The sequence below is a fragment of the Triturus cristatus genome, chromosome 8, assembly GCF_964204655.1.
Source record: "Triturus cristatus chromosome 8, aTriCri1.1, whole genome shotgun sequence".
NCBI classification, from domain to species: domain Eukaryota; kingdom Metazoa; phylum Chordata; class Amphibia; order Caudata; family Salamandridae; genus Triturus; species Triturus cristatus.
In genome coordinates, this window is record NC_140591.1 from 737,058,338 (window position 1) to 737,082,740 (window position 24,403).

The 24,403-nt window shown below is 41.6% G+C and overlaps 16 non-coding genes across 16 annotated transcripts; all 16 read right to left on the minus strand.

Moving 5' to 3' along the window:
• Window positions 1–837: 837 nt before the first annotated feature.
• On the minus strand, window positions 838–910 carry TRNAV-CAC (transfer RNA valine (anticodon CAC)). Its single transcript has one exon. It is a non-coding gene; the product is annotated as a tRNA-Val (tRNA).
• Window positions 911–1,182: 272 nt separating this feature from the next.
• Window positions 1,183–1,254, minus strand: TRNAP-UGG (transfer RNA proline (anticodon UGG)). Its single transcript has one exon. It is a non-coding gene; the product is annotated as a tRNA-Pro (tRNA).
• Window positions 1,255–3,224: 1,970 nt separating this feature from the next.
• TRNAV-CAC (transfer RNA valine (anticodon CAC)) lies at window positions 3,225–3,297 on the minus strand. Its single transcript has one exon. It is a non-coding gene; the product is annotated as a tRNA-Val (tRNA).
• A 272-nt stretch (window positions 3,298–3,569) lies between these two features.
• Window positions 3,570–3,641, minus strand: TRNAP-UGG (transfer RNA proline (anticodon UGG)). The gene has a single exon. It is a non-coding gene; the product is annotated as a tRNA-Pro (tRNA).
• A 4,377-nt stretch (window positions 3,642–8,018) lies between these two features.
• Window positions 8,019–8,091, minus strand: TRNAV-CAC (transfer RNA valine (anticodon CAC)). Its single transcript has one exon. It is a non-coding gene; the product is annotated as a tRNA-Val (tRNA).
• A 272-nt stretch (window positions 8,092–8,363) lies between these two features.
• Window positions 8,364–8,435, minus strand: TRNAP-UGG (transfer RNA proline (anticodon UGG)). Its single transcript has one exon. It is a non-coding gene; the product is annotated as a tRNA-Pro (tRNA).
• A 1,970-nt stretch (window positions 8,436–10,405) lies between these two features.
• On the minus strand, window positions 10,406–10,478 carry TRNAV-CAC (transfer RNA valine (anticodon CAC)). Its single transcript has one exon. It is a non-coding gene; the product is annotated as a tRNA-Val (tRNA).
• A 272-nt stretch (window positions 10,479–10,750) lies between these two features.
• Window positions 10,751–10,822, minus strand: TRNAP-UGG (transfer RNA proline (anticodon UGG)). The gene has a single exon. It is a non-coding gene; the product is annotated as a tRNA-Pro (tRNA).
• A 1,970-nt stretch (window positions 10,823–12,792) lies between these two features.
• TRNAV-CAC (transfer RNA valine (anticodon CAC)) lies at window positions 12,793–12,865 on the minus strand. The gene has a single exon. It is a non-coding gene; the product is annotated as a tRNA-Val (tRNA).
• A 272-nt stretch (window positions 12,866–13,137) lies between these two features.
• On the minus strand, window positions 13,138–13,209 carry TRNAP-UGG (transfer RNA proline (anticodon UGG)). The gene has a single exon. It is a non-coding gene; the product is annotated as a tRNA-Pro (tRNA).
• A 4,377-nt stretch (window positions 13,210–17,586) lies between these two features.
• On the minus strand, window positions 17,587–17,659 carry TRNAV-CAC (transfer RNA valine (anticodon CAC)). Its single transcript has one exon. It is a non-coding gene; the product is annotated as a tRNA-Val (tRNA).
• Window positions 17,660–17,931: 272 nt separating this feature from the next.
• TRNAP-UGG (transfer RNA proline (anticodon UGG)) lies at window positions 17,932–18,003 on the minus strand. The gene has a single exon. It is a non-coding gene; the product is annotated as a tRNA-Pro (tRNA).
• Window positions 18,004–19,973: 1,970 nt separating this feature from the next.
• On the minus strand, window positions 19,974–20,046 carry TRNAV-CAC (transfer RNA valine (anticodon CAC)). The gene has a single exon. It is a non-coding gene; the product is annotated as a tRNA-Val (tRNA).
• Window positions 20,047–20,318: 272 nt separating this feature from the next.
• Window positions 20,319–20,390, minus strand: TRNAP-UGG (transfer RNA proline (anticodon UGG)). Its single transcript has one exon. It is a non-coding gene; the product is annotated as a tRNA-Pro (tRNA).
• Window positions 20,391–22,360: 1,970 nt separating this feature from the next.
• TRNAV-CAC (transfer RNA valine (anticodon CAC)) lies at window positions 22,361–22,433 on the minus strand. The gene has a single exon. It is a non-coding gene; the product is annotated as a tRNA-Val (tRNA).
• Window positions 22,434–22,705: 272 nt separating this feature from the next.
• TRNAP-UGG (transfer RNA proline (anticodon UGG)) lies at window positions 22,706–22,777 on the minus strand. The gene has a single exon. It is a non-coding gene; the product is annotated as a tRNA-Pro (tRNA).
• Window positions 22,778–24,403: the final 1,626 nt, after the last annotated feature.

Genomic DNA, 24,403 nt, shown 5'->3' on the forward strand with positions numbered 1-24,403 from the left:
CAGGTATGTCATGCATTTCTTCAGATTTGTTTCAACCATTTACCATTTATTGGAGAATCCCTACTTTTCAAGTGACTGCAAATGAAGTCATCTCTGGCACTTTTTGTGCAAAGTAAGAGACACACATGACACCTTTTTATAAAAGTCATCGGTTTCTTTGTTACTGTGTACTTTCAAAGCATGGGGCTTTCACACGTCAGGTAAACCTGATTACCACTACACAACAAAAGCAGATGCAGCTTTCTTATCTATGTCGTGATAGAACAGTTGTGAATTGAGTAGAAGAAGGGCCCTGATGTGATACTTATTACATGCAGCCTGTAAGATAGTCAAACATGCAGGCTAGGAAGGAAGATGCAAATATCAATGTATTAGAAAAACACCTAAAGGCGAGTGATATGCTTTCATTCATGCATGGCTAGGAAAAATCGCCATACTGTTGCAAACATTCTTACACCACCAACTGGAAATAAATGATTCTGACATTAAACGTAAAGGTGACAATGCATTTGTATCATCACCCTGAGAAGGATCATCTTGGAATTGAGCCGAGGGCCTCTGCACTCAAAGCCAGAAACACTCCACTAAAATAAGATTCCTGTTGGTGCCAACAATTCTCCATGTTAATGCTTGTTCTAGGTGAGCAGTGAACCGATTGCAGGGCTCTTTTGAAAGCAAGGTCTGAGAACCAACAGATACATCCACACGCCGATTACTTTAGTGTTTTGAGAGAATTCCCTTTCTTGGAACGAGATTGCATGAAATAATCTTCAGGGCTTGGACAATTCCATGGCAAAACGGCACCTATCAACATTGTAGCCAACACAATATAACAACTGTTTCTGCCCGGTTTCGAACCGGGGACCTTTCGCGTGTGAGGCGAACGTGATAACCACTACACTACAGAAACAGATACCTACAGTTGATTTTTCTGTAATGAAACTGCTCCGAACTGGCTATTCCATGGGCCTCTGGCTTTAGATTTCTTTCATGCAACCTGCCCGACATCCCTAGCTGAACGCTCGTACATGCCATGCAAGACCAGATGTTTGGTATTAGCTCAGACTGGGCAGGGCTGAAGCATGAGACTCTAGCAAAGAATTATCCACTACTGCAAAGAAAAAATTGATGTTGGTTTTGAAACGCAAACTTCAAAACAACTTGAAAAGAGTACCAAGAAAAGGGCTCGTCCGGGATTTGAACCCGGGACCTCTCGCACCCAAAGCGAGAATCATACCCCTAGACCAACGAGCCCTCAAAATCCTCTTACCTCTCAAAAGCTAATACCGGCTCTAAGCCCGCAATGAAGATCATGCTGGTATCTTTATGATGCTTGGTCTGTGAATACGCATGAAAGTCAGTCTCAACTTACCCTTTCTCAAACGATAGCACTATCATTTACAAGTGTCTCCTTTTATTCCGTCCCAGCTTTGGACACGTCTTACAGGAAGTCAGCCCTTATTTATATATTTCTTCAGTGGCTGAAGCTTAATGAGAAAGAGTAACAAGTTGTTCATAACAACATAAGAAACACATTGTGCATTTTCTCTTAAATACTCCTTCACTTTGTGCCAAAAGAAATACCAAGGTGAATACCTAGGCCACAGATTCAAGCTAAAGATCTTCCTGCTGAATGCAAGGCGCATTAAAAACTGCATATCGCTGGACTAAAGCATTCCTTGCATAGCCTCTAACATCATAACATAACTGAGCTGCTAGCAGCAAGCTAACCAATACCTTTCTGAAATGAGAATTACATGTGCTTATCTGCTCAATCAGTGCTCGATCAGGCGAGATTTAGAAAAGGTGGAAAGGGTCCAAGTGGATGCCCCTTCCTTTTTAGGGTGGGTCCTGCTGACTATCATAGGATTGCTTGTAAAAGTGGCCATGGTCAGAGGAAAAGCTGCCAACACTTCTTAGCGTTCTCTATAGATGCAGCCATTTTCTGTGACTGTAATTTCGGCCTTTTCCCAGAAGTCTCTATTCTGCCTATGCAAATTAACAAAAGCAGTGCTTATTCCTCACTTGCTCAAATGTCCTTCCTGTCCAGAAAGCTCTGATTAAGCATGCTTATTTTCTTTTTCTGGGATATTTTAAATTGTTTCGCTGTCCAGTCTGTGGCAGTAGAAAGCTGCTTATGATGCCAGGTTTTGATGAATCCCCAAGGTACAAGTACAGAGGAATATATCAGTCTCTAGGATATGGAACTTTTAGCTAACACATCACAATATGTGATGCTTGCCAAGAAAACACTACATTCTGGAGCGCTGATGATCAGAACATTCTGCTCCTGAAGGATAGAAAAGACAGCTTGATTGAAATAAAGTCTGTTTATATTGACGCTCTCTCTCTCCCTATATATACATACATGCGTACACACACACACACAGGTATGTCATGCATTTCTTCAGATTTGTTTCAACCATTTACCATTTATTGGAGAATCCCTACTTTTCAAGTGACTGCAAATGAAGTCATCTCTGGCACTTTTTGTGCAAAGTAAGAGACACACATGACACCTTTTTATAAAAGTCATCAGTTTCTTTGTTACTGTGTACTTTCAAAGCATGGGGCTTTCACACGTCAGGTAAACCTGATTACCACTACACAACAAAAGCAGATGCAGCTTTCTTATCTATGTCGTGACAGAACAGTTGTGAATTGAGTAGAAGAAGGGCCCTGATGTGATACTTATTACATGCAGCCTGTAAGATAGTCAAACATGCAGGCTAAGAAGGAAGATGCAAATATCAATGTATTAGAAAAACACCTAAAGGCGAGTGATATGCTTTCATTCATGCATGGCTAGGAAAAATCGCCATACTGTTGCAAACATTCTTACACCACCAACTGGAAATAAATGATTCTGACATTAAACGTAAAGGTGACAATGCATTTGTATCATCACCTTGAGAAGGATCATCTTGGAATTGAGCCGAGGGCCTCTGCACTCAAAGCCAGAAACACTCCACTAAAATACGATTCCTGTTGGTGCCAACAATTCTCCATGTTAATGCTTGTTCTAGGTGAGCAGTGAACCGATTACAGGGCTCTTTTGAAAGCAAGGTCTGAGAACCAACAGATACATCCACACGCCGATTACTTTAGTGTTTTGAGAGAATTCCCTTTCTTGGAACGAGATTGCATGAAATAATCTTCAGGGCTTGGACAATTCCATGGCAAAACGGCACCTATCAACATTGTAGCCAACACAATATAACAACTGTTTCTGCCCGGTTTCGAACCGGGGACCTTTCGCGTGTGAGGCAAACGTGATAACCACTACACTACAGAAACAGATACCTACAGTTGATTTTTCTGTAATGAAACTGCTCCGAACTGGCTATTCCATGGGCCTCTGGCTTTAGATTTCTTTCATGCAACCTGCCCGACATCCCTAGCTGAACGCTCGTACATGCCATGCAAGACCAGATGTTTGGTATTAGCTCAGACTGGGCAGGGCTGAAGCATGAGACTCTAGCAAAGAATTATCCACTACTGCAAAGAAAAAATTGATGTTGGTTTTGAAACGCAAACTTCAAAACAACTTGAAAAGAGTACCAAGAAAAGGGCTCGTCCGGGATTTGAACCCGGGACCTCTCGCACCCAAAGCGAGAATCATACCCCTAGACCAACGAGCCCTCAAAATCCTCTTACCTCTCAAAAGCTAATACCGGCTCTAAGCCCGCAATGAAGATCATGCTGGTATCTTTATGATGCTTGGTCTGTGAATACGCATGAAAGTCAGTCTCAACTTACCCTTTCTCAAACGATAGCACTATCATTTACAAGTGTCTCCTTTTATTCCGTCCCAGCTTTGGACACGTCTTACAGGAAGTCAGCCCTTATTTATATATTTCTTCAGTGGCTGAAGCTTAATGAGAAAGAGTAACAAGTTGTTCATAACAACATAAGAAACACATTGTGCATTTTCTCTTAAATACTCCTTCACTTTGTGCCAAAAGAAATACCAAGGTGAATACCTAGGCCACAGATTCAAGCTAAAGATCTTCCTGCTGAATGCAAGGCGCAATAAAAACTGCATATCGCTGGACTAAAGCATTCCTTGCATAGCCTCTAACATCATAACATAACTGAGCTGCTAGCAGCAAGCTAACCAATACCTTTCTGAAATGAGAATGACATGTGCTTATCTGCTCAATCAGTGCTCAATCAGGCTCGATCAGGCGAGATTTAGAAAAGGTGGAAAGGGTCCAAGTGGATGCCCCTTCCTTTTTAGGGTGGGTCCTGCTGACTATCATAGGATTGCTTGTAAAAGTGGCCAGGGTCAGAGGAAAAGCTGCCAACACTTCTTAGCGTTCTCTATAGATGCAGCCATTTTCTGTGACTGTAATTTCGGCCTTTTCCCAGAAGTCTCTATTCTGCCTATGCAAATTAACAAAAGCAGTGCTTATTCCTCACTTGCTCAAATGTCCTTCCTGTCCAGAAAGCTCTGATTAAGCATGCTTATTTTCTTTTTCTGGGATATTTTAAATTGTTTCGCTGTCCAGTCTGTGGCAGTAGAAAGCTGCTTATGATGCCAGGTTTTGATGAATCCCCAAGGTACAAGTACAGAGGAATATATCAGTCTCTAGGATATGGAACTTTTAGCTAACACATCACAATATGTGATGCTTGCCAAGAAAACACTACATTCTGGAGCGCTGATGATCAGAACATTCTGCTCCTGAAGGATAGAAAAGACAGCTTGATTGAAATAAAGTCTGTTTATATTGACGCTCTCTCTCTCCCTATATATACATACATGCATACACACACACACACAGGTATTTCATGCATTTCTTCAGATTTGTTTCAACCATTTACCATTTATTGGAGAATCCCTACTTTTCAAGTGACTGCAAATGAAGTCATCTCTGGCACTTTTTGTGCAAAGTAAGAGACACACATGACACCTTTTTATAAAAGTCATCGGTTTCTTTGTTACTGTGTACTTTCAAAGCATGGGGCTTTCACACGTCAGGTAAACCTGATTACCACTACACAACAAAAGCAGATGCAGCTTTCTTATCTATGTCGTGATAGAACAGTTGTGAATTGAGTAGAAGAAGGGCCCTGATGTGATACTTATTACATGCAGCCTGTAAGATAGTCAAACATGCAGGCTAGGAAGGAAGATGCAAATATCAATGTATTAGAAAAACACCTAAAGGCGAGTGATATGCTTTCATTCATGCATGGCTAGGAAAAATCGCCATACTGTTGCAAACATTCTTACACCACCAACTGGAAATAAATGATTCTGACATTAAACGTAAAGGTGAGAATGCATTTGTATCATCACCTTGAGAAGGATCATCTTGGAATTGAGCCGAGGGCCTCTGCACTCAAAGCCAGAAACACTCCACTAAAATAAGATTCCTGTTGGTGCCAACAATTCTCCATGTTAATGCTTGTTCTAGGTGAGCAGTGAACCGATTACAGGGCTCTTTTGAAAGCAAGGTCTGAGAACCAACAGATACATCCACACGCCGATTACTTTAGTGTTTTGAGAGAATTCCCTTTCTTGGAACGAGATTGCATGAAATAATCTTCAGGGCTTGGACAATTCCATGGCAAAACGGCACCTATCAACATTGTAGCCAACACAATATAACAACTGTTTCTGCCCGGTTTCGAACCGGGGACCTTTCGCGTGTGAGGCGAACTTGATAACCACTACACTACAGAAACAGATACCTACAGTTGATTTTTCTGTAATGAAACTGCTCCGAACTGGCTATTCCATGGGCCTCTGGCTTTAGATTTCTTTCATGCAACCTGCCCGACATCCCTAGCTGAACGCTCGTACATGCCATGCAAGACCAGATGTTTGGTATTAGCTCAGACTGGGCAGGGCTGAAGCATGAGACTCTAGCAAAGAATTATCCACTACTGCAAAGAAAAAATTGATGTTGGTTTTGAAACGCAAACTTCAAAACAACTTGAAAAGAGTACCAAGAAAAGGGCTTGTCCGGGATTTGAACCCGGGACCTCTCGCACCCAAAGCGAGAATCATACCCCTAGACCAACGAGCCCTCAAAATTCTCTTACCTCTCAAAAGCTAATACCGGCTCTAAGCCCGCAATGAAGATCATGCTGGTATCTTTATGATGCTTGGTCTGTGAATACGCATGAAAGTCAGTCTCAACTTACCCTTTCTCAAACGATAGCACTATCATTTACAAGTGTCTCCTTTTATTCCGTCCCAGCTTTGGACACGTCTTACAGGAAGTCGGCCCTTATTTATATATTTCTGCAGTGGCTGAAGCTTAATGAGAAAGAGTAACAAGTTGTTCATAACAACATAAGAAACACATTGTGCATTTTCTCTCAAATACTCCTTCACTTTGTGCCAAAAGAAATACCAAGGTGAATACCTAGGCCACAGATTCAAGCTAAAGATCTTCCTGGTGAAGGCAAGGCGCAATAAAAACTGCATATCGCTGGACTAAAGCATTCCTTGCATAGCCTCTAACATCATAACATAACTGAGCTGCTAGCAGCAAGCTAACCAATACCTTTCTGAAATGAGAATGACATGTGCTTATCTGCTCAATCAGTGCTCAATCAGGCTCGATCAGGCGAGATTTAGAAAAGGTGGAAAGGGTCCAAGTGGATGCCCCTTCCTTTTTAGGGTGGGTCCTGCTGACTATCATAGGATTGCTTGTAAAAGTGGCCAGGGTCAGAGGAAAAGCTGCCAACACTTCTTAGCGTTCTCTATAGATGCAGCCATTTTCTGTGACTGTAATTTCGGCCTTTTCCCAGAAGTCTCTATTCTGCCTATGCAAATTAACAAAAGCAGTGCTTATTCCTCACTTGCTCAAATGTCCTTCCTGTCCAGAAAGCTCTGATTAAGCATGCTTATTTTCTTTTTCTGGGATATTTTAAATTGTTTCGCTGTCCAGTCTGTGGCAGTAGAAAGCTGCTTATGATGCCAGGTTTTGATGAATCCCCAAGGTACAAGTACAGAGGAATATATCAGTCTCTAGGATATGGAACTTTTAGCTAACACATCACAATATGTGATGCTTGCCAAGAAAACACTACATTCTGGAGCGCTGATGATCAGAACATTCTGCTCCTGAAGGATAGAAAAGACAGCTTGATTGAAATAAAGTCTGTTTATATTGACGCTCTCTCTCTCCCTATATATACATACATGCGTACACACACACACACAGGTATGTCATGCATTTCTTCAGATTTGTTTCAACCATTTACCATTTATTGGAGAATCCCTACTTTTCAAGTGACTGCAAATGAAGTCATCTCTGGCACTTTTTGTGCAAAGTAAGAGACACACATGACACCTTTTTATAAAAGTCATCAGTTTCTTTGTTACTGTGTACTTTCAAAGCATGGGGCTTTCACACGTCAGGTAAACCTGATTACCACTACACAACAAAAGCAGATGCAGCTTTCTTATCTATGTCGTGACAGAACAGTTGTGAATTGAGTAGAAGAAGGGCCCTGATGTGATACTTATTACATGCAGCCTGTAAGATAGTCAAACATGCAGGCTAAGAAGGAAGATGCAAATATCAATGTATTAGAAAAACACCTAAAGGCGAGTGATATGCTTTCATTCATGCATGGCTAGGAAAAATCGCCATACTGTTGCAAACATTCTTACACCACCAACTGGAAATAAATGATTCTGACATTAAACGTAAAGGTGACAATGCATTTGTATCATCACCTTGAGAAGGATCATCTTGGAATTGAGCCGAGGGCCTCTGCACTCAAAGCCAGAAACACTCCACTAAAATAAGATTCCTGTTGGTGCCAACAATTCTCCATGTTAATGCTTGTTCTAGGTGAGCAGTGAACCGATTACAGGGCTCTTTTGAAAGCAAGGTCTGAGAACCAACAGATACATCCACACGCCGATTACTTTAGTGTTTTGAGAGAATTCCCTTTCTTGGAACGAGATTGCATGAAATAATCTTCAGGGCTTGGACAATTCCATGGCAAAACGGCACCTATCAACATTGTAGCCAACACAATATAACAACTGTTTCTGCCCGGTTTCGAACCGGGGACCTTTCGCGTGTGAGGCGAACGTGATAACCACTACACTACAGAAACAGATACCTACAGTTGATTTTTCTGTAATGAAACTGCTCCGAACTGGCTATTCCATGGGCCTCTGGCTTTAGATTTCTTTCATGCAACCTGCCCGACATCCCTAGCTGAACGCTCGTACATGCCATGCAAGACCAGATGTTTGGTATTAGCTCAGACTGGGCAGGGCTGAAGCATGAGACTCTAGCAAAGAATTATCCACTACTGCAAAGAAAAAATTGATGTTGGTTTTGAAACGCAAACTTCAAAACAACTTGAAAAGAGTACCAAGAAAAGGGCTCGTCCGGGATTTGAACCCGGGACCTCTCGCACCCAAAGCGAGAATCATACCCCTAGACCAACGAGCCCTCAAAATCCTCTTACCTCTCAAAAGCTAATACCGGCTCTAAGCCCGCAATGAAGATCATGCTGGTATCTTTATGATGCTTGGTCTGTGAATACGCATGAAAGTCAGTCTCAACTTACCCTTTCTCAAACGATAGCACTATCATTTACAAGTGTCTCCTTTTATTCCGTCCCAGCTTTGGACACGTCTTACAGGAAGTCAGCCCTTATTTATATATTTCTTCAGTGGCTGAAGCTTAATGAGAAAGAGTAACAAGTTGTTCATAACAACATAAGAAACACATTGTGCATTTTCTCTTAAATACTCCTTCACTTTGTGCCAAAAGAAATACCAAGGTGAATACCTAGGCCACAGATTCAAGCTAAAGATCTTCCTGCTGAATGCAAGGCGCAATAAAAACTGCATATCGCTGGACTAAAGCATTCCTTGCATAGCCTCTAACATCATAACATAACTGAGCTGCTAGCAGCAAGCTAACCAATACCTTTCTGAAATGAGAATGACATGTGCTTATCTGCTCAATCAGTGCTCAATCAGGCGAGATTTAGAAAAGGTGGAAAGGGTCCAAGTGGATGCCCCTTCCTTTTTAGGGTGGGTCCTGCTGACTATCATAGGATTGCTTGTAAAAGTGGCCAGGGTCAGAGGAAAAGCTGCCAACACTTCTTAGCGTTCTCTATAGATGCAGCCATTTTCTGTGACTGTAATTTCGGCCTTTTCCCAGAAGTCTCTATTCTGCCTATGCAAATTAACAAAAGCAGTGCTTATTCCTCACTTGCTCAAATGTCCTTCCTGTCCAGAAAGCTCTGATTAAGCATGCTTATTTTCTTTTTCTGGGATATTTTAAATTGTTTCGCTGTCCAGTCTGTGGCAGTAGAAAGCTGCTTATGATGCCAGGTTTTGATGAATCCCCAAGGTACAAGTACAGAGGAATATATCAGTCTCTAGGATATGGAACTTTTAGCTAACACATCACAATATGTGATGCTTGCCAAGAAAACACTACATTCTGGAGCGCTGATGATCAGAACATTCTGCTCCTGAAGGATAGAAAAGACAGCTTGATTGAAATAAAGTCTGTTTATATTGACGCTCTCTCTCTCCCTATATATACATACATGCATACACACACACACACAGGTATGTCATGCATTTCTTCAGATTTGTTTCAACCATTTACCATTTATTGGAGAATCCCTACTTTTCAAGTGACTGCAAATGAAGTCATCTCTGGCACTTTTTGTGCAAAGTAAGAGACACACATGACACCTTTTTATAAAAGTCATCGGTTTCTTTGTTACTGTGTACTTTCAAAGCATGGGGCTTTCACACGTCAGGTAAACCTGATTACCACTACACAACAAAAGCAGATGCAGCTTTCTTATCTATGTCGTGATAGAACAGTTGTGAATTGAGTAGAAGAAGGGCCCTGATGTGATACTTATTACATGCAGCCTGTAAGATAGTCAAACATGCAGGCTAGGAAGGAAGATGCAAATATCAATGTATTAGAAAAACACCTAAAGGCGAGTGATATGCTTTCATTCATGCATGGCTAGGAAAAATCGCCATACTGTTGCAAACATTCTTACACCACCAACTGGAAATAAATGATTCTGACATTAAACGTAAAGGTGACAATGCATTTGTATCATCACCCTGAGAAGGATCATCTTGGAATTGAGCCGAGGGCCTCTGCACTCAAAGCCAGAAACACTCCACTAAAATAAGATTCCTGTTGGTGCCAACAATTCTCCATGTTAATGCTTGTTCTAGGTGAGCAGTGAACCGATTGCAGGGCTCTTTTGAAAGCAAGGTCTGAGAACCAACAGATACATCCACACGCCGATTACTTTAGTGTTTTGAGAGAATTCCCTTTCTTGGAACGAGATTGCATGAAATAATCTTCAGGGCTTGGACAATTCCATGGCAAAACGGCACCTATCAACATTGTAGCCAACACAATATAACAACTGTTTCTGCCCGGTTTCGAACCGGGGACCTTTCGCGTGTGAGGCGAACGTGATAACCACTACACTACAGAAACAGATACCTACAGTTGATTTTTCTGTAATGAAACTGCTCCGAACTGGCTATTCCATGGGCCTCTGGCTTTAGATTTCTTTCATGCAACCTGCCCGACATCCCTAGCTGAACGCTCGTACATGCCATGCAAGACCAGATGTTTGGTATTAGCTCAGACTGGGCAGGGCTGAAGCATGAGACTCTAGCAAAGAATTATCCACTACTGCAAAGAAAAAATTGATGTTGGTTTTGAAACGCAAACTTCAAAACAACTTGAAAAGAGTACCAAGAAAAGGGCTCGTCCGGGATTTGAACCCGGGACCTCTCGCACCCAAAGCGAGAATCATACCCCTAGACCAACGAGCCCTCAAAATCCTCTTACCTCTCAAAAGCTAATACCGGCTCTAAGCCCGCAATGAAGATCATGCTGGTATCTTTATGATGCTTGGTCTGTGAATACGCATGAAAGTCAGTCTCAACTTACCCTTTCTCAAACGATAGCACTATCATTTACAAGTGTCTCCTTTTATTCCGTCCCAGCTTTGGACACGTCTTACAGGAAGTCAGCCCTTATTTATATATTTCTTCAGTGGCTGAAGCTTAATGAGAAAGAGTAACAAGTTGTTCATAACAACATAAGAAACACATTGTGCATTTTCTCTTAAATACTCCTTCACTTTGTGCCAAAAGAAATACCAAGGTGAATACCTAGGCCACAGATTCAAGCTAAAGATCTTCCTGCTGAATGCAAGGCGCATTAAAAACTGCATATCGCTGGACTAAAGCATTCCTTGCATAGCCTCTAACATCATAACATAACTGAGCTGCTAGCAGCAAGCTAACCAATACCTTTCTGAAATGAGAATTACATGTGCTTATCTGCTCAATCAGTGCTCGATCAGGCGAGATTTAGAAAAGGTGGAAAGGGTCCAAGTGGATGCCCCTTCCTTTTTAGGGTGGGTCCTGCTGACTATCATAGGATTGCTTGTAAAAGTGGCCATGGTCAGAGGAAAAGCTGCCAACACTTCTTAGCGTTCTCTATAGATGCAGCCATTTTCTGTGACTGTAATTTCGGCCTTTTCCCAGAAGTCTCTATTCTGCCTATGCAAATTAACAAAAGCAGTGCTTATTCCTCACTTGCTCAAATGTCCTTCCTGTCCAGAAAGCTCTGATTAAGCATGCTTATTTTCTTTTTCTGGGATATTTTAAATTGTTTCGCTGTCCAGTCTGTGGCAGTAGAAAGCTGCTTATGATGCCAGGTTTTGATGAATCCCCAAGGTACAAGTACAGAGGAATATATCAGTCTCTAGGATATGGAACTTTTAGCTAACACATCACAATATGTGATGCTTGCCAAGAAAACACTACATTCTGGAGCGCTGATGATCAGAACATTCTGCTCCTGAAGGATAGAAAAGACAGCTTGATTGAAATAAAGTCTGTTTATATTGACGCTCTCTCTCTCCCTATATATACATACATGCGTACACACACACACACAGGTATGTCATGCATTTCTTCAGATTTGTTTCAACCATTTACCATTTATTGGAGAATCCCTACTTTTCAAGTGACTGCAAATGAAGTCATCTCTGGCACTTTTTGTGCAAAGTAAGAGACACACATGACACCTTTTTATAAAAGTCATCAGTTTCTTTGTTACTGTGTACTTTCAAAGCATGGGGCTTTCACACGTCAGGTAAACCTGATTACCACTACACAACAAAAGCAGATGCAGCTTTCTTATCTATGTCGTGACAGAACAGTTGTGAATTGAGTAGAAGAAGGGCCCTGATGTGATACTTATTACATGCAGCCTGTAAGATAGTCAAACATGCAGGCTAAGAAGGAAGATGCAAATATCAATGTATTAGAAAAACACCTAAAGGCGAGTGATATGCTTTCATTCATGCATGGCTAGGAAAAATCGCCATACTGTTGCAAACATTCTTACACCACCAACTGGAAATAAATGATTCTGACATTAAACGTAAAGGTGACAATGCATTTGTATCATCACCTTGAGAAGGATCATCTTGGAATTGAGCCGAGGGCCTCTGCACTCAAAGCCAGAAACACTCCACTAAAATACGATTCCTGTTGGTGCCAACAATTCTCCATGTTAATGCTTGTTCTAGGTGAGCAGTGAACCGATTACAGGGCTCTTTTGAAAGCAAGGTCTGAGAACCAACAGATACATCCACACGCCGATTACTTTAGTGTTTTGAGAGAATTCCCTTTCTTGGAACGAGATTGCATGAAATAATCTTCAGGGCTTGGACAATTCCATGGCAAAACGGCACCTATCAACATTGTAGCCAACACAATATAACAACTGTTTCTGCCCGGTTTCGAACCGGGGACCTTTCGCGTGTGAGGCAAACGTGATAACCACTACACTACAGAAACAGATACCTACAGTTGATTTTTCTGTAATGAAACTGCTCCGAACTGGCTATTCCATGGGCCTCTGGCTTTAGATTTCTTTCATGCAACCTGCCCGACATCCCTAGCTGAACGCTCGTACATGCCATGCAAGACCAGATGTTTGGTATTAGCTCAGACTGGGCAGGGCTGAAGCATGAGACTCTAGCAAAGAATTATCCACTACTGCAAAGAAAAAATTGATGTTGGTTTTGAAACGCAAACTTCAAAACAACTTGAAAAGAGTACCAAGAAAAGGGCTCGTCCGGGATTTGAACCCGGGACCTCTCGCACCCAAAGCGAGAATCATACCCCTAGACCAACGAGCCCTCAAAATCCTCTTACCTCTCAAAAGCTAATACCGGCTCTAAGCCCGCAATGAAGATCATGCTGGTATCTTTATGATGCTTGGTCTGTGAATACGCATGAAAGTCAGTCTCAACTTACCCTTTCTCAAACGATAGCACTATCATTTACAAGTGTCTCCTTTTATTCCGTCCCAGCTTTGGACACGTCTTACAGGAAGTCAGCCCTTATTTATATATTTCTTCAGTGGCTGAAGCTTAATGAGAAAGAGTAACAAGTTGTTCATAACAACATAAGAAACACATTGTGCATTTTCTCTTAAATACTCCTTCACTTTGTGCCAAAAGAAATACCAAGGTGAATACCTAGGCCACAGATTCAAGCTAAAGATCTTCCTGCTGAATGCAAGGCGCAATAAAAACTGCATATCGCTGGACTAAAGCATTCCTTGCATAGCCTCTAACATCATAACATAACTGAGCTGCTAGCAGCAAGCTAACCAATACCTTTCTGAAATGAGAATGACATGTGCTTATCTGCTCAATCAGTGCTCAATCAGGCTCGATCAGGCGAGATTTAGAAAAGGTGGAAAGGGTCCAAGTGGATGCCCCTTCCTTTTTAGGGTGGGTCCTGCTGACTATCATAGGATTGCTTGTAAAAGTGGCCAGGGTCAGAGGAAAAGCTGCCAACACTTCTTAGCGTTCTCTATAGATGCAGCCATTTTCTGTGACTGTAATTTCGGCCTTTTCCCAGAAGTCTCTATTCTGCCTATGCAAATTAACAAAAGCAGTGCTTATTCCTCACTTGCTCAAATGTCCTTCCTGTCCAGAAAGCTCTGATTAAGCATGCTTATTTTCTTTTTCTGGGATATTTTAAATTGTTTCGCTGTCCAGTCTGTGGCAGTAGAAAGCTGCTTATGATGCCAGGTTTTGATGAATCCCCAAGGTACAAGTACAGAGGAATATATCAGTCTCTAGGATATGGAACTTTTAGCTAACACATCACAATATGTGATGCTTGCCAAGAAAACACTACATTCTGGAGCGCTGATGATCAGAACATTCTGCTCCTGAAGGATAGAAAAGACAGCTTGATTGAAATAAAGTCTGTTTATATTGACGCTCTCTCTCTCCCTATATATACATACATGCATACACACACACACACAGGTATTTCATGCATTTCTTCAGATTTGTTTCAACCATTTACCATTTATTGGAGAATCCCTACTTTTCAAGTGACTGCAAATGAAGTCATCTCTGGCACTTTTTGTGCAAAGTAAGAGACACACATGACACCTTTTTATAAAAGTCATCGGTTTCTTTGTTACTGTGTACTTTCAAAGCATGGGGCTTTCACACGTCAGGTAAACCTGATTACCACTACACAACAAAAGCAGATGCAGCTTTCTTATCTATGTCGTGATAGAACAGTTGTGAATTGAGTAGAAGAAGGGCCCTGATGTGATACTTATTACATGCAGCCTGTAAGATAGTCAAACATGCAGGCTAGGAAGGAAGATGCAAATATCAATGTATTAGAAAAACACCTAAAGGCGAGTGATATGCTTTCATTCATGCATGGCTAGGAAAAATCGCCATACTGTTGCAAACATTCTTACACCACCAACTGGAAATAAATGATTCTGACATTAAACGTAAAGGTGAGAATGCATTTGTATCATCACCTTGAGAAGGATCATCTTGGAATTGAGCCGAGGGCCTCTGCACTCAAAGCCAGAAACACTCCACTAAAATAAGATTCCTGTTGGTGCCAACAATTCTCCATGTTAATGCTTGTTCTAGGTGAGCAGTGAACCGATTACAGGGCTCTTTTGAAAGCAAGGTCTGAGAACCAACAGATACATCCACACGCCGATTACTTTAGTGTTTTGAGAGAATTCCCTTTCTTGGAACGAGATTGCATGAAATAATCTTCAGGGCTTGGACAATTCCATGGCAAAACGGCACCTATCAACATTGTAGCCAACACAATATAACAACTGTTTCTGCCCGGTTTCGAACCGGGGACCTTTCGCGTGTGAGGCGAACTTGATAACCACTACACTACAGAAACAGATACCTACAGTTGATTTTTCTGTAATGAAACTGCTCCGAACTGGCTATTCCATGGGCCTCTGGCTTTAGATTTCTTTCATGCAACCTGCCCGACATCCCTAGCTGAACGCTCGTACATGCCATGCAAGACCAGATGTTTGGTATTAGCTCAGACTGGGCAGGGCTGAAGCATGAGACTCTAGCAAAGAATTATCCACTACTGCAAAGAAAAAATTGATGTTGGTTTTGAAACGCAAACTTCAAAACAACTTGAAAAGAGTACCAAGAAAAGGGCTTGTCCGGGATTTGAACCCGGGACCTCTCGCACCCAAAGCGAGAATCATACCCCTAGACCAACGAGCCCTCAAAATTCTCTTACCTCTCAAAAGCTAATACCGGCTCTAAGCCCGCAATGAAGATCATGCTGGTATCTTTATGATGCTTGGTCTGTGAATACGCATGAAAGTCAGTCTCAACTTACCCTTTCTCAAACGATAGCACTATCATTTACAAGTGTCTCCTTTTATTCCGTCCCAGCTTTGGACACGTCTTACAGGAAGTCGGCCCTTATTTATATATTTCTGCAGTGGCTGAAGCTTAATGAGAAAGAGTAACAAGTTGTTCATAACAACATAAGAAACACATTGTGCATTTTCTCTCAAATACTCCTTCACTTTGTGCCAAAAGAAATACCAAGGTGAATACCTAGGCCACAGATTCAAGCTAAAGATCTTCCTGGTGAAGGCAAGGCGCAATAAAAACTGCATATCGCTGGACTAAAGCATTCCTTGCATAGCCTCTAACATCATAACATAACTGAGCTGCTAGCAGCAAGCTAACCAATACCTTTCTGAAATGAGAATGACATGTGCTTATCTGCTCAATCAGTGCTCAATCAGGCTCGATCAGGCGAGATTTAGAAAAGGTGGAAAGGGTCCAAGTGGATGCCCCTTCCTTTTTAGGGTGGGTCCTGCTGACTATCATAGGATTGCTTGTAAAAGTGGCCAGGGTCAGAGGAAAAGCTGCCAACACTTCTTAGCGTTCTCTATAGATGCAGCCATTTTCTGTGACTGTAATTTCGGCCTTTTCCCAGAAGTCTCTATTCTGCCTATGCAAATTAACAAAAGCAGTGCTTATTCCTCACTTGCTCAAATGTCCTTCCTGTCCAGAAAGCTCTGATTAAGCATGCTTATTTTCTTTTTCTGGGATATTTTAAATTGTTTCGCTGTCCAGTCTGTGGCAGTAGAAAGCTGCTTATGATGCCAGGTTTTGATGAATCCCCAAGGTACAAGTACAGAGGAATATATCAGTCTCTAGGATATGGAACTTTTAGCTAACACATCACAATATCTGATGCTTGCCAAGAAAACACTACATTCTGGAGCGCTGATGATCAGAACATTCTGCTCCTGAAGGATAGAAAAGACAGCTTGATTGAAATAAAGTCTGTTTATATTGACGCTCTCTCTCTCCCTATATATACATACATGCGTACACACACACACACAGGTATGTCATGCAGTTCTTCAGATTTGTTTCAACCATTTACCATTTATTGGAGAATCCCTACTTTTCAAGTGACTGCAAATGAAGTCATCTCTGGCACTTTTTGTGCAAAGTAAGAGACACACATGACACCTTTTTATAAAAGTCATCAGTTTCTTTGTTACTGTGTACTTTCAAAGCATGGGGCTTTCACACGTCAGGTAAACCTGATTACCACTACACAACAAAAGCAGATGCAGCTTTCTTATCTATGTCGTGATAGAACAGTTGTGAATTGAGTAGAAGAAGGGCCCTGATGTGATACTTATTACATGCAGCCTGTAAGATAGTCAAACATGCAGGCTAAGAAGGAAGATGCAAATATCAATGTATTAGAAAAACACCTAAAGGCGAGTGATATGCTTTCATTCATGCATGGCTAGGAAAAATCGCCATACTGTTGCAAACATTCTTACACCACCAACTGGAAATAAATGATTCTGACATTAAACGTAAAGGTGACAATGCATTTGTATCATCACCTTGAGAAGGATCATCTTGGAATTGAGCCGAGGGCCTCTGCACTCAAAGCCAGAAACACTCCACTAAAATAAGATTCCTGTTGGTGCCAACAATTCTCCATGTTAATGCTTGTTCTAGGTGAGCAGTGAACCGATTGCAGGGCTCTTTTGAAAGCAAGGTCTGAGAACCAACAGATACATCCACACGCCGATTACTTTAGTGTTTTGAGAGAATTCCCTTTCTTGGAACGAGATTGCATGAAATAATCTTCAGGGCTTGGACAATTCCATGGCAAAACGGCACCTATCAACATTGTAGCCAACACAATATAACAACTGTTTCTGCCCGGTTTCGAACCGGGGACCTTTCGCGTGTGAGGCGAACGTGATAACCACTACACTACAGAAACAGATACCTACAGTTGATTTTTCTGTAATGAAACTGCTCCGAACTGGCTATTCCATGGGCCTCTGGCTTTAGATTTCTTTCATGCAACCTGCCCGACATCCCTAGCTGAACGCTCGTACATGCCATGCAAGACCAGATGTTTGGTATTAGCTCAGACTGGGCAGGGCTGAAGCATGAGACTCTAGCAAAGAATTATCCACTACTGCAAAGAAAAAATTGATGTTGGTTTTGAAACGCAAACTTCAAAACAACTTGAAAAGAGTACCAAGAAAAGGGCTCGTCCGGGATTTGAACCCGGGACCTCTCGCACCCAAAGCGAGAATCATACCCCTAGACCAACGAGCCCTCAAAATCCTCTTACCTCTCAAAAGCTAATACCGGCTCTAAGCCCGCAATGAAGATCATGCTGGTATCTTTATGATGCTTGGTCTGTGAATACGCATGAAAGTCAGTCTCAACTTACCCTTTCTCAAACGATAGCACTATCATTTACAAGTGTCTCCTTTTATTCCGTCCCAGCTTTGGACACGTCTTACAGGAAGTCAGCCCTTATTTATATATTTCTTCAGTGGCTGAAGCTTAATGAGAAAGAGTAACAAGTTGTTCATAACAACATAAGAAACACATTGTGCATTTTCTCTTAAATACTCCTTCACTTTGTGCCAAAAGAAATACCAAGGTGAATACCTAGGCCACAGATTCAAGCTAAAGATCTTCCTGCTGAATGCAAGGCGCAATAAAAACTGCATATCGCTGGACTAAAGCATTCCTTGCATAGCCTCTAACATCATAACATAACTGAGCTGCTAGCAGCAAGCTAACCAATACCTTTCTGAAATGAGAATGACATGTGCCTATCTGCTCAATCAGTGCTCAATCAGGCGAGATTTAGAAAAGGTGGAAAGGGTCCAAGTGGATGCCCCTTCCTTTTTAGGGTGGGTCCTGCTGACTATCATAGGATTGCTTGTAAAAGTGGCCAGGGTCAGAGGAAAAGCTGCCAACACTTCTTAGCGTTCTCTATAGATGCAGCCATTTTCTGTGACTGTAATTTCGGCCTTTTCCCAGAAGTCTCTATTCTGCCTATGCAAATTAACAAAAGCAGTGCTTATTCCTCACTTGCTCAAATGTCCTTCCTGTCCAGAAAGCTCTGATTAAGCATGCTTATTTTCTTTTTCTGGGATATTTTAAATTGTTTCGCTGTCCAGTCTGTGGCAGTAGAAAGCTGCTTATGATGCCAGGTTTTGATGAATCCCCAAGGTACAAGTACAGAGGAATATATCAGTCTCTAGGATATGGAACTTTTAGCTAACACATCACAATATGTGATGCTTGCCAAGAAAACACTACATTCTGGAGCGCTGATGATCAGAACATTCTGCTCCTGAAGGATAGAAAAGACAGCTTGATTGAAATAAAGTCTGTTTATATTGACGCTCTCTCTCTCCCTATATATACATACATGCATACACACACACACACAGGTATGTCATGCATTTCTTCAGATTTGTTTCAACCATTTACCATTTATTGGAGAATCCCTACTTTTCAAGTGACTGCAAATGAAGTCATCTCTGGCACTTTTTGTGCAAAGTAAGAGACACACATGACACCTTTTTATAAAAGTCATCGGTTTCTTTGTTACTGTGTACTTTCAAAGCATGGGGCTTTCACACGTCAGGTAAACCTGATTACCACTACACAACAAAAGCAGATGCAGCTTTCTTATCTATGTCGTGATAGAACAGTTGTGAATTGAGTAGAAGAAGGGCCCTGATGTGATACTTATTACATGCAGCCTGTAAGATAGTCAAACATGCAGGCTAGGAAGGAAGATGCAAATATCAATGTATTAGAAAAACACCTAAAGGCGAGTGATATGCTTTCATTCATGCATGGCTAGGAAAAATCGCCATACTGTTGCAAACATTCTTACACCACCAACTGGAAATAAATGATTCTGACATTAAACGTAAAGGTGACAATGCATTTGTATCATCACCCTGAGAAGGATCATCTTGGAATTGAGCCGAGGGCCTCTGCACTCAAAGCCAGAAACACTCCACTAAAATAAGATTCCTGTTGGTGCCAACAATTCTCCATGTTAATGCTTGTTCTAGGTGAGCAGTGAACCGATTGCAGGGCTCTTTTGAAAGCAAGGTCTGAGAACCAACAGATACATCCACACGCCGATTACTTTAGTGTTTTGAGAGAATTCCCTTTCTTGGAACGAGATTGCATGAAATAATCTTCAGGGCTTGGACAATTCCATGGCAAAACGGCACCTATCAACATTGTAGCCAACACAATATAACAACTGTTTCTGCCCGGTTTCGAACCGGGGACCTTTCGCGTGTGAGGCGAACGTGATAACCACTACACTACAGAAACAGATACCTACAGTTGATTTTTCTGTAATGAAACTGCTCCGAACTGGCTATTCCATGGGCCTCTGGCTTTAGATTTCTTTCATGCAACCTGCCCGACATCCCTAGCTGAACGCTCGTACATGCCATGCAAGACCAGATGTTTGGTATTAGCTCAGACTGGGCAGGGCTGAAGCATGAGACTCTAGCAAAGAATTATCCACTACTGCAAAGAAAAAATTGATGTTGGTTTTGAAACGCAAACTTCAAAACAACTTGAAAAGAGTACCAAGAAAAGGGCTCGTCCGGGATTTGAACCCGGGACCTCTCGCACCCAAAGCGAGAATCATACCCCTAGACCAACGAGCCCTCAAAATCCTCTTACCTCTCAAAAGCTAATACCGGCTCTAAGCCCGCAATGAAGATCATGCTGGTATCTTTATGATGCTTGGTCTGTGAATACGCATGAAAGTCAGTCTCAACTTACCCTTTCTCAAACGATAGCACTATCATTTACAAGTGTCTCCTTTTATTCCGTCCCAGCTTTGGACACGTCTTACAGGAAGTCAGCCCTTATTTATATATTTCTTCAGTGGCTGAAGCTTAATGAGAAAGAGTAACAAGTTGTTCATAACAACATAAGAAACACATTGTGCATTTTCTCTTAAATACTCCTTCACTTTGTGCCAAAAGAAATACCAAGGTGAATACCTAGGCCACAGATTCAAGCTAAAGATCTTCCTGCTGAATGCAAGGCGCATTAAAAACTGCATATCGCTGGACTAAAGCATTCCTTGCATAGCCTCTAACATCATAACATAACTGAGCTGCTAGCAGCAAGCTAACCAATACCTTTCTGAAATGAGAATTACATGTGCTTATCTGCTCAATCAGTGCTCGATCAGGCGAGATTTAGAAAAGGTGGAAAGGGTCCAAGTGGATGCCCCTTCCTTTTTAGGGTGGGTCCTGCTGACTATCATAGGATTGCTTGTAAAAGTGGCCATGGTCAGAGGAAAAGCTGCCAACACTTCTTAGCGTTCTCTATAGATGCAGCCATTTTCTGTGACTGTAATTTCGGCCTTTTCCCAGAAGTCTCTATTCTGCCTATGCAAATTAACAAAAGCAGTGCTTATTCCTCACTTGCTCAAATGTCCTTCCTGTCCAGAAAGCTCTGATTAAGCATGCTTATTTTCTTTTTCTGGGATATTTTAAATTGTTTCGCTGTCCAGTCTGTGGCAGTAGAAAGCTGCTTATGATGCCAGGTTTTGATGAATCCCCAAGGTACAAGTACAGAGGAATATATCAGTCTCTAGGATATGGAACTTTTAGCTAACACATCACAATATGTGATGCTTGCCAAGAAAACACTACATTCTGGAGCGCTGATGATCAGAACATTCTGCTCCTGAAGGATAGAAAAGACAGCTTGATTGAAATAAAGTCTGTTTATATTGACGCTCTCTCTCTCCCTATATATACATACATGCGTACACACACACACACAGGTATGTCATGCATTTCTTCAGATTTGTTTCAACCATTTACCATTTATTGGAGAATCCCTACTTTTCAAGTGACTGCAAATGAAGTCATCTCTGGCACTTTTTGTGCAAAGTAAGAGACACACATGACACCTTTTTATAAAAGTCATCAGTTTCTTTGTTACTGTGTACTTTCAAAGCATGGGGCTTTCACACGTCAGGTAAACCTGATTACCACTACACAACAAAAGCAGATGCAGCTTTCTTATCTATGTCGTGACAGAACAGTTGTGAATTGAGTAGAAGAAGGGCCCTGATGTGATACTTATTACATGCAGCCTGTAAGATAGTCAAACATGCAGGCTAAGAAGGAAGATGCAAATATCAATGTATTAGAAAAACACCTAAAGGCGAGTGATATGCTTTCATTCATGCATGGCTAGGAAAAATCGCCATACTGTTGCAAACATTCTTACACCACCAACTGGAAATAAATGATTCTGACATTAAACGTAAAGGTGACAATGCATTTGTATCATCACCTTGAGAAGGATCATCTTGGAATTGAGCCGAGGGCCTCTGCACTCAAAGCCAGAAACACTCCACTAAAATAAGATTCCTGTTGGTGCCAACAATTCTCCATGTTAATGCTTGTTCTAGGTGAGCAGTGAACCGATTACAGGGCTCTTTTGAAAGCAAGGTCTGAGAACCAACAGATACATCCACACGCCGATTACTTTAGTGTTTTGAGAGAATTCCCTTTCTTGGAACGAGATTGCATGAAATAATCTTCAGGGCTTGGACAATTCCATGGCAAAACGGCACCTATCAACATTGTAGCCAACACAATATAACAACTGTTTCTGCCCGGTTTCGAACCGGGGACCTTTCGCGTGTGAGGCAAACGTGATAACCACTACACTACAGAAACAGATACCTACAGTTGATTTTTCTGTAATGAAACTGCTCCGAACTGGCTATTCCATGGGCCTCTGGCTTTAGATTTCTTTCATGCAACCTGCCCGACATCCCTAGCTGAACGCTCGTACATGCCATGCAAGACCAGATGTTTGGTATTAGCTCAGACTGGGCAGGGCTGAAGCATGAGACTCTAGCAAAGAATTATCCACTACTGCAAAGAAAAAATTGATGTTGGTTTTGAAACGCAAACTTCAAAACAACTTGAAAAGAGTACCAAGAAAAGGGCTCGTCCGGGATTTGAACCCGGGACCTCTCGCACCCAAAGCGAGAATCATACCCCTAGACCAACGAGCCCTCAAAATCCTCTTACCTCTCAAAAGCTAATACCGGCTCTAAGCCCGCAATGAAGATCATGCTGGTATCTTTATGATGCTTGGTCTGTGAATACGCATGAAAGTCAGTCTCAACTTACCCTTTCTCAAACGATAGCACTATCATTTACAAGTGTCTCCTTTTATTCCGTCCCAGCTTTGGACACGTCTTACAGGAAGTCAGCCCTTATTTATATATTTCTTCAGTGGCTGAAGCTTAATGAGAAAGAGTAACAAGTTGTTCATAACAACATAAGAAACACATTGTGCATTTTCTCTTAAATACTCCTTCACTTTGTGCCAAAAGAAATACCAAGGTGAATACCTAGGCCACAGATTCAAGCTAAAGATCTTCCTGCTGAATGCAAGGCGCAATAAAAACTGCATATCGCTGGACTAAAGCATTCCTTGCATAGCCTCTAACATCATAACATAACTGAGCTGCTAGCAGCAAGCTAACCAATACCTTTCTGAAATGAGAATGACATGTGCTTATCTGCTCAATCAGTGCTCAATCAGGCTCGATCAGTCGAGATTTAGAAAAGGTGGAAAGGGTCCAAGTGGATGCCCCTTCCTTTTTAGGGTGGGTCCTGCTGACTATCATAGGATTGCTTGTAAAAGTGGCCAGGGTCAGAGGAAAAGCTGCCAACACTTCTTAGCGTTCTCTATAGATGCAGCCATTTTCTGTGACTGTAATTTCGGCCTTTTCCCAGAAGTCTCTATTCTGCCTATGCAAATTAACAAAAGCAGTGCTTATTCCTCACTTGCTCAAATGTCCTTCCTGTCCAGAAAGCTCTGATTAAGCATGCTTATTTTCTTTTTCTGGGATATTTTAAATTGTTTCGCTGTCCAGTCTGTGGCAGTAGAAAGCTGCTTATGATGCCAGGTTTTGATGAATCCCCAAGGTACAAGTACAGAGGAATATATCAGTCTCTAGGATATGGAACTTTTAGCTAACACATCACAATATGTGATGCTTGCCAAGAAAACACTACATTCTGGAGCGCTGATGATCAGAACATTCTGCTCCTGAAGGATAGAAAAGACAGCTTGATTGAAATAAAGTCTGTTTATATTGACGCTCTCTCTCTCCCTATATATACATACATGCATACACACACACACACAGGTATGTCATGCATTTCTTCAGATTTGTTTCAACCATTTACCATTTATTGGAGAATCCCTACTTTTCAAGTGACTGCAAATGAAGTCATCTCTGGCACTTTTTGTGCAAAGTAAGAGACACACATGACACCTTATTATAAAAGTCATCGGTTTCTTTGTTACTGTGTACTTTCAAAGCATGGGGCTTTCACACGTCAGGTAAACCTGATTACCACTACACAACAAAAGCAGATGCAGCTTTCTTATCTATGTCGTGATAGAACAGTTGTGAATTGAGTAGAAGAAGGGCCCTGATGTGATACTTATTACATGCAGCCTGTAAGATAGTCAAACATGCAGGCTAGGAAGGAAGATGCAAATATCAATGTATTAGAAAAACACCTAAAGGCGAGTGATATGCTTTCATTCATGCATGGCTAGGAAAAATCGCCATACTGTTGCAAACATTCTTACACCACCAACTGGAAATAAATGATTCTGA